At 39.7% G+C, this 9035-nt stretch overlaps 2 pseudogenes; both read left to right on the top strand.

Annotated features, from left to right (window-relative positions):
* The first annotated feature begins 243 nt into the window (after window positions 1–243).
* Window positions 244–2348, top strand: LOC149264006 (conserved oligomeric Golgi complex subunit 7 pseudogene; annotated as a pseudogene).
* Window positions 2349–5737: 3389 nt separating this feature from the next.
* Window positions 5738–7842, top strand: LOC149264005 (conserved oligomeric Golgi complex subunit 7 pseudogene; annotated as a pseudogene).
* The last annotated feature ends 1193 nt before the right edge of the window (window positions 7843–9035 follow it).

The raw sequence follows: 9035 nt of genomic DNA, 5'->3' as shown, positions 1-9035 counted from the left end.
TCTTACATTTGTTGGATGGTAAAGCACATAAATCCTTTTTAGCAGTTTCGCAGCGCAACATGTTTAGGTGGTTTCGTAGCGCATAATTCATATTTTGCACTGGCTGCGCTACGAAATTGGGGAAATGAGTTCATTGCCTGATGTTGAGAGGCAAGCTATATTCAGGGAAGCAAAACAACACAACCATAGCTCACCCATATCACCTCTGTCTCCTATGGGTTCTGTGGGAATATCTGACTCGACATGTCACAGTGTCTACAAGCAATGCCATCAGAAAATGAATTTCAGGTAACTGCACTTGAAAAGATGAATCTCTTAGTTGTTGGGAAAAGGAAGGAGGCCCTTTTGCATGCACAGCAAGGTCAACTATGGGGTCCTGCTCTCGTTATTGCTTGGCAGCTTGGTGAGAAGTTTTATGTTGATACTGTGACACAAATGGCACAACAGCAGTTTCTGCCTGGGTCACCTCTTCGAACATTGTGTCTTCTTCTAGCAGGACAGCCAGCGGAGGTTTTTTCTACAAACAAACTGGCATCTTCTACTTATTCATGTTCTGGCTCAGTTAATGGGATGCTTAATGACTGGCAAGAGAATCTGGCGATAATTACTGCAAACAGGACAAAAGGGGATGAGCGTGTGATTGTGCATCTTGGGGATTGTCTATGGAAGGAAAGAGGCGATAAGTTTCAGAGAATTTGGATTCCCTTCTGAAGGAGCGTAGTATTATTTCGAGCAGTTGTAAAGGAGGGGCGAGAAGCTCCCAGTCTGTCAAAGGTCCCAGTCTGTCAAAGGTTACCTACGAATGGGCAAGCTTAGATGCCTTTCCGCTAGCTGGCAGAAGCATTATAGCACGGTTGTCTGAGCTTGACATTATAGCAAAACAAGTGGAAGCAGAGTTAGTATCAAAAGAAATTGGGTGCCACTTGTTGCAAGTTTTGGAGGCGGTGAATTTTGTTCTTTTTTATTTATGAGGCTTTACTAGGTCATCTCTTCTTAACAATACCTGGATTGGACCGCCTGGGAAAGGGCCTAAATGCGGTGGGATTTGACTGTACTCCACATGCCTCTCATTTAAAAGGCACAAAGCAACACCTTCAACGAGATTTAACGCGACAAAAACTTTATTCGAAGATAAACCCTTGCTCTGAAGCTGTATTCTGTTAAGCGTGTTTGCTACTTTGGCCTTTGTTCTGCTCTGATTTACTGCCAGCATCAAAGATGCCGAAGTCTAAGCGCAACAAAATGGTGACTCTTTCTGAAACCAAACCAAGTTGCTTGCGCAAGGCTAATCCTATGTTTCAATTATCCATTTGAAATATCAAGTTGTTTTATCTCATAGTGATGTTGTTGGCATGAGAAAGGAAACAGGATCAGACAAAAAGGAAGGACTGCATGGTGGAAACTTATTAGACATGGTTTCAGATGAAGAGGAATGGTCAATAGTGCAAGGAGCTTTACAGCTTCTTACTGTTGCTGATGGTCTAAGCAGCCGTTCATCTGTTTTTGAAGCATCTCTGCGTGCTACTTTAGCAAGATTAAACACCACACTGCAGATTTATAGTGTTCATGTAAATGATAGTCAAGCCAATGCTTCTGGCATACATGTTAGTGGGAGTGAAGAACTACCCAAAGTAGGTTCACCTAGACTTGATATGACAGCTTTGTGGTTAATGGATGCACCTGAAAAGGCTAGGAGGCTTTCCAATCTACTGGAGCAGGCAAGGGATCCTCGATTTCATGCTCTTCCACATACTTCTCAAAGGTTTGGAGCTTTCTCAAATGCTGACAATGAACTTGTTTATGAGGTTCTGATATTAAAATTTCGGCAAATGATCAAAGATGTATCTAGAATGGCAATTTGGACGTCAGCTGAAGAAGACAATGCTTTTTCTTTACCAAGTTTTAGTGCCTACCCTCAGCCATATGTTACTAGCATTGGTGAATATCTTCTTACTTTACCTCAACAACTAGAGCCTCTTGTATTGGATGCTGGGACAACATGATTGAATACCAATGCGGATGCAAACACAGATGAAGCTCAATTTTTTGCAACTGAGTGGATGTTCAAAGTTGCAGAAGGTGCCACAGCCCTTTACATTGCACAATTGCGAGGTATTCATTCATTAAGTGATCACGGAGCTCAACAACTATCAGTAGATATTGAATATCTCTGTAATGTACTATCTGCTCTTTCAATGCCAATTCCTCCAGTTTTGGCTACTTTTCAGAACTGTCTCACTACTTCTAGAGAGGAGCTTCGAAAACTTGTGAAATCAGATGCAGTAGATCAACTTGACTTACCAACTGCTCGACTTATCTGTAAAATTCGTTACGTAACATTAGATTAATGTAATCAGTCTTATTGGCCAAGAGCATATCTTGTAGTTTGTGTTACCGAATTCATCACACTAGTTGAATCAAGAAGCTATTGCCTTGGATTGGACAAAGTCGAGGAGCCAGACATTAAGTGGGTTAAGGCATAAAGCTGATATGAATGAGTTTTTTTTTTCCTTCCTACCAAACTTACAGCATTAACAAGCTTGGAGGGAATCCTTTACATTCTGTGGTAAATGCTCGTGCTTCTGTAGCAGCTGAAGCAATAAAACAGTTGGAAGAATGTTTTAACAGCAAAGTGCTCAAATAGTGAAGTTTTGGTATGAAAGGAAGACTGTGTTTTTGAAATTACACAGCAGTTTCGTAGCACGCTACGAAACTGCTGTAGGTGATGATTTTAACGCAGACAGGCAGTTTGGTATTGAGAGCGGGAATTTTTAAAAAGGGAGACACCTAAAGGATATGCAAGATATCAAATGGAGCTACAATAGCCGTTCGGATCAAGACAGGTGTACCTTAAAGAGGGTGGAATATTTTAACCCAAGTTAAAATTTCTGTTATAAAGCCACTTTATCACCTTTCAAAGGGTATTAAATGAGTTGTATACAAAGAACTTTTGCCTGCACACATATCCATCGATGCAGCCTCCAACACATCAGGAACGTGGCAGTGTTCCATATTATGGGTTATTAAAGGCTAGAAACATGCTTGGTACATTCGAGCATTTTGAGGAAAACTGGAGCCGAGAAGTAAGGGAAATCTCCTAATACTTCTGAGCAGTTGAAAGGTTCAGCGTTCAAGATCACTATGGAATATTAAACATCCAGCTCAGCCAAGTCGAAAGAGGACCAGGTGTCAGAGAATAAGAAGAAGTCATTATGCATGCAAAATGGAGTTAGAGTCATAGTTAATTTAGAACTCTTAAACACTACAGTCAGTTCCTTATTGTAATTATTAGTTAGTTCAATAGCTAATAGGTGTCATTAGAGGCAGTTATCGAGTTCCCCTCATGCTAGAGGAGGAAGCTCGAAGTAGTTAGAATAAGGATTCTATATATAGCTGGAACATCTATGTAATGAGGGTTGGAGATTTTATAAAACAGAGTACTGTTTTGGCTTATGTAGAAAGACAGAGTTCAGTAATATAATAGAACTGCTTTTCTTCTCAGGATTCATAAAGTGTTTCTATGTTCAAGATGTGTGGTTTTACTTTATCCTTGATTTATTTTACAGTTGCATAAATGTGTAATCACTCAGAATTCACTTATGCTGCTCTGATTTCCTGTACACATTCATGAACTGTGGTTTTATAAGAGTTGTGTTTTGAACATTTAAATGCCACATGCCCTGACTTCTATGTAAAGGCTGTATCATTATTTGCTGAGGTTTTATTGACTCCATAGGCCCAATGGAAACTTGTTTAATGTTTTTCCAACCTTCATATTTGTCAATGTTATTCCACAAGAGTTAGCCATCTTATTAATATTCAAGATCAATAACCCTTTGAGAGAGCCCTCTCAGGCTAGGGAGGCTAAGCCTTAGTCTAAAGATTGGTTTGAAATAGTTACTTGAAGTCTTCCTGGTTTGCAGCCTTCCAGTGCTTGATTTTGAGATAACATTTTGGTGCGTCTGCTGGGAGCCTGAAGATTATTCATTCCCGAAATCAATGGATGAACTTCTGAAGGTAGCAGGAGCTCAGACATCTTTTTGAGGCTGCAAAACTACCTTGGCGACTCCACACATCGAATAAGAAATTGGAAGGAGACTCCACTGCTAGAAGATCAGTAGCTTGATGAAGTTTCAAGATGAATTCCACTACAAGAATGAATGCCAGGTATGCTCCTATGAATTGGTCTCATATCCCTGGTTTTCCAAATCCTATGCCAGAGGTTGATTGGTTAGAGGATCTTCCGATATTCAAAGATGAAAAGAAAGACAATGCTGCTCTTCATTTGGTTAGGTTTCATATGCATGTACACAGTCTTAAGGTTCATTTTCCTGAGGATTGTCTCATGAGGATGTTTATGACCACTTTAGTAGGAAAAGCATGGTCTTGGTATAAAAGTTTGGAAAATGGTTCATTATACTCTCTTGCTGATTTCCATGATATGTTCTGTGACATGTATAAAGAGTGTCATCCCTCCTTATTGCTAGTCAAAGATTGTTGTAAACATTCTATGAGTTTTATTCAGTACTTGGAGGATTGTTATGATGATGATGAATTTATGGATGAAGAAATTTTAGAGGCTCTTCATAACAATGCATTTCAATACCAAGAAGAAAGGATAACATCTCATGAAATGCACCATGAAGATCAGCAGGGGTTTACTTATGAAAACCATGTTCAATCCCATGACATGAATGAGAAGATGCAACAAACTTGCCAGTCTTTTGGTCATAAAGAGTATGAAATTGATTGCAAACACCAAGAAAAAGTACTGGAAGATAGCTTTTACGACCCTCAGGCAGAGGAAAAGGTTGGTTTTTTATGTCAGGTTGGTTTTTTATGTCAAACTTCTCAGCAGCTTACATCAATAAATGATCATAAGAAAGAGGAAAATTACATTGTTTGTAGGCAGCATTCAGAAAAGCAGTTCGATAGCATATCAAAAGAATCTTGTGTGGTTGAGAATTAGCTGTCTAAAGATGTAGAATGTTATGATGATCATCAACATAACCATGTATTCTTTGACCCTATAAGTGAATATATGGACAAGCTTTGCACTCCGGTCTTTCATTTTCATTTGCATTATGAAGATCAAGTATATTATGAGTTGATGTGGTCATCTCACTACCATGGTTATTTTGAGGTCAGATGCAGTCAAGAGCCTCCAATATCAGATAAGACAATTGATTGGCTTTATTGGAAATATCATGTTGCTTGAGCTACAAGTGGAGCTTGCAGCTGATAGGGTAGGTAGGTAGGAAAGTGCAAATAAGCTCAAGGTGACTGAGCATTTTTTTTTTCAGTAGTGGTAGATTTCTTTTTCCCACAGTGATCATCAAGTTTAAGCCCGAGGTGAAGGCCCAAGGAACTTAAAGAAGATGTTTGTCAAATAAATTTTATAAGGCACTGGAACTGCAGGTTCTTAGTGTACCACAGGGGCACACTATCCCAAGTGGAGCCACTGTTATCACTGACAAAATTTCAATGCAAAATGTCTTACATTTGTTGGATGGTAAAGCACATAAATCCTTTTTAGCAGTTTCACAACGCAACATGTTTAGGTGGTTTCGTAGCGCATAATTCATATTTTGCACTGGCTGCGCTACGAAATTGGGGAAATGAGTTCATTGCCTGATGTTGAGAGGCAAGCTATATTCAGGGAAGAAAAACAACACAACCATAGCTCACCCATATCACCTCTGTCTCCTATGGGTTCTATGGGAATATCTGACTCGACATGTCACAGTGTCTGCAAGCAATGCCATCGGAAAATGAATTTCAGGTAACTGCACTTGAAATGAAGAATCTCTTAGTTGCTGGGAAAAGGAAGGAGGCCCTTTTGTATGCACAGCAAGGTCAACTATGGGGTCCTGCTCTCGTTCTTGCTTGGCAGCTTGGTGAGAAGTTTTATGTTGATACTGTGACACAAATGGCACAACAGCAGTTTCTACCTGGGTCACCTCTTCGAACATTGTGTCTTCTTCTAGCAGGACAGCCAGCGGAAGTTTTTTCTACAAACAAACTGGCATCTTCTACTTATTCATGTTCTGGCTCAGTTAATGGGATGCTTAATGACTGGCAAGAGAATCTGGCGATAATTACTGCAAACAAGACAAAAGGGGATGAGCGTATGATTGTGCATATTGGGGATTGTCTATCGAAGAAAAGAGGCGATAAGTTTCAGAGAATTTGGATTCCCTTCTGAAGGAGCATAGTATTATTTCGAGCAGTTGTAAAGGAGGGGCGAGAAGCTCCCAGTCTGTCAAAGGTCCCAGTCTGTCAAAGGTTACCTATGAATGGGCAAGCTTAGATGCCTTTCCGCTAGCTGGCAGAAGCATTATAGCACGGTTGTCTGAGCTTGACATTATAGCAAAACAAGTGGAAGCAGAGTTAGTATCAAAAGAAATTGGGTGCCATTTGTTGCAAGTTTTGGAGGCGGTGAATTTTGTTCTTTTTGATTTACGAGGCTTTACTGGGTGATCTCTTCTTAACAATACCCGGATTGGACCGCCTGGGAAAGGGCGTAAATGCGGTGGGATTTGACTGTACTCCACATGCCTCTCATTTAAAAGGCACAAAGCAACACCTTCAATGAGATTTAACGCGACAAAAACTTTATTCGAAGATAAACCCTTGCTCTGAAGCTGTATTCTGTTAAGCGTGTTTGCTACTTTGGCCTTTGTTCTGCTCTGATTTACTCCCAGCATCAAAGATGCCGAAATCTAAGTGCAAAAAAATGGTGACTCTTTCTGAAACCAAACCCAGTTGCTTGCGCAAGGCTAATCCTATGTTTCAATTATCCATTCGAAATATCAAGTTGTTTTATCTCACAGTGATGCTGTTGGCATGAGAAAGGAAACAGGATCAAACAAAAAGGAAGGACTGCATGGTGGAAACTTATTAGACATGGTTTCAGATGAAGAGGAATGGTCAATAGTGCAAGGATCTTTACAGCTTCTTACTGTTGCTGATGGTCTAAGCAGCCGTTCATCTGTTTTTGAAGCATCTCTGCGTGCTACTTTAGCAAGATTAAACACCACATTGCAGATTTATAGTGTTCATGTAAATGATAGTCAAGCCAATGCTTCTGGCATAGATGTTAGTGGGAGTGAAGAACTATCCAAAGTAGGTTCACCTAGACTTGATATGATAGCTTTGCGGTTAATGGATGCACCTGAAAAGGCTAGGAGGCTTTCCAATCTACTGGAGCAGGCAAGGGATCCTCAATTTCATGCTCTTCCACATACTTCTCAAAGGTTTGGAGCTTTCTCAAATGCTGACAATGAACTTGTTTATGAGGTTCTGATATTAAAAGTTCGGCAAAGGATCAAAGATGTATCTAGAATGGCAATTTGGACGTCAGCTGAAGAAGACAATGCTTTTTCTTTACCAAGTTTTAGTGCCTACCCTCAGCCATATGTTACTAGCATTGGTGAATATCTTCTTACTTTACCTCAACAACTAGAGCCTCTTGTATTGGATGCTGGGACAACAGGATTGAATACCAATGCGGACGCAAACACAGATGAAGCTCAATTTTTTGCAACTGAGTGGATGTTCAAAGTTGCAGAAGGTGCCACAGCCCTTTACATTGCACAATTGCGAGGTATTCATTCATTAAGTGATCACGGAGCTCAACAACTATCAGTAGATATTGAATATATCTGTAATGTAATATCTACTCTTTCAATGCCAATTCCTCCAGTTTTGGCTACTTTTCAGAACTGTCTCACTACTTCTAGAGAGGAGCTTCGAAAACTTGTGAAATCAGATGCAGTAGATCAACTTGACTTACCAACTGCTCGACTTATCTGTAAAATTCGTTATGTAACATTAGATTAATGTAATCAGTCTTATTGGCCAAGAGCATATCTTGCAGTTTGTGTTACCGAATTCATCACACTAGTTGAATCAAGAAGCTATTGCCTTGGATTGGACAAAGTCGAGGAGCCAGACATTAAGTGGGTTAAGGCATAAAGCTGATACGAATGAGTTTTTTTTTTCCTTCCTACCAAACTTACAGCATTAACAAGCTTGGAGGGAATCCTTTACATTCTGTGGTAAATGCTCATGCTTCTGCAGCAGCTGAAGCAATAAAACAGTTGGAAGAATGTTTTAACAGCAAAATGCTCAAATAGTGAAGTTTTGGTATGAAAGGAAGACTGTGTTTTTGAAATTACACAGCAGTTTCGTAGCGCGCTACGAAACTGCTGTAGGTGATGATTTTAACGCAGATAGGCAGTTTGGTATTGAGAGCGGGAATTTTTAAAAAGGGAGACACCTAAAGGATATGCAAGATATCATATGGAGCTACAATAGACGTTCAGATCAAGATAGGTGTACCTTAAAGAGGGTGGAATATTTTAACCCAAGTTAAAATTTCTGTTATAAAGCCACTTTATCACCTTTCAAAGGGTATTAAATGAGTTGTATACAAAGAACTTTTGCCTGCACACATATCCATCGATGCAGCCTCCAACACATCAGGAACGTGGCAGTGTTCCATATTATGGGTTATTAAAGGCTAGAAACATGCTTGGTACATTCGAGCATTTTGAGGAAAACTGGAGTCGAGAAGTAAGGGAAATCTCCTAATACTTCTGAGCAGTTGAAAGGTTCAGCGTTCAAGATCACTATGGAATATTAAACATCCAGCTCAGCCAAGTCGAAAGAGGACCAGGTGTCAGAGAATAAGAAGAAGTCATTATGCATGCAAAATGGAGTTAGAGTCATAGTTAATTTAGAACTCTTAAACACTACAGTCAGTTCCTTATTGTAATTATTAGTTAGTTCAATAACTAATAGGTGTCATTAGAGGCAGTTATCGAGTTCCCCTCATGCTGGAGGAGGAAGCTCGAAGTAGTTAGAATAAGGATTCTATATATAGCTGGAACATCTATGTAATGAGGGTTGGAGATTTTATAAAACAGAGTACTGTTTTGGCTTATGTAGAAAGACAGAGTTCAGTAATATAATAGAACTGCTTTTCTTCTCAGGATTCATAAAGTGTTTCTATGTTCAAGATGTGTGGTTTT

The sequence above is a fragment of the Pinus tabuliformis genome, chromosome 6 (assembly GCF_031772625.1).
Source record: "Pinus tabuliformis cultivar Carrire ecotype Pingquan chromosome 6, CPIR1, whole genome shotgun sequence".
Lineage (NCBI taxonomy): Eukaryota > Viridiplantae > Streptophyta > Pinopsida > Pinales > Pinaceae > Pinus > Pinus tabuliformis.
Note: the sequence above shows the minus strand (reverse complement) of the source record. Positions and strands in the feature narration are given on the sequence as shown.